Source organism: Chinchilla lanigera, unplaced genomic scaffold, assembly GCF_000276665.1.
Source record: "Chinchilla lanigera isolate Chin_1 unplaced genomic scaffold, ChiLan1.0 scaffold00059, whole genome shotgun sequence".
In the NCBI taxonomy this organism is placed as follows: Eukaryota; Metazoa; Chordata; class Mammalia; order Rodentia; family Chinchillidae; genus Chinchilla; species Chinchilla lanigera.
In genome coordinates, this window is record NW_004955460.1 from 15,055,559 (window position 1) to 15,055,861 (window position 303).

The 303-nt window shown below is 72.9% G+C and overlaps 1 protein-coding gene across 1 annotated transcript in view; it reads left to right on the top strand.

Moving 5' to 3' along the window:
- Positions 1-194: 194 nt before the first annotated feature.
- The window catches only part of Arpc1b (actin related protein 2/3 complex, subunit 1B, 41kDa), a gene marked incomplete in the record, with an annotated part of 13,341 nt that continues 13,232 nt past the window's right edge, over positions 195-303 (top strand). Inside the window, 1 exon segment of the mRNA XM_013521227.1 lies at positions 195-303.

A 303-nucleotide genomic window follows, 5' to 3' on the forward strand; every position in this document is an offset into this window, starting at 1 on the left:
TGCTCGAGGGCCCCCGAGGTGGGGCCCGAGGCTGCCGGGTTTGCAGAGCTGCGGGGTGACCCGCACTCTGCGCTCAGAGCGCGCGACTCCCCATCCGCGCCCGCAGCTCTCGGTGGGTGGAAGAGCGCGTACCCGGGTTAGGCTCCGGCCGACCGGTTGCTCAGGTTTCCCACCCACAAAGCAGTGAGGGGCCGTGGCAGGCCACTTCCGGACACACCTTGGGCTCCGAGGTCCGGGCCGGTCCTCACAGCCCCCAAACCCCGAGGCGTGGGCGGGACCTCGGGTCAGCAGCCCGCCCCCCCG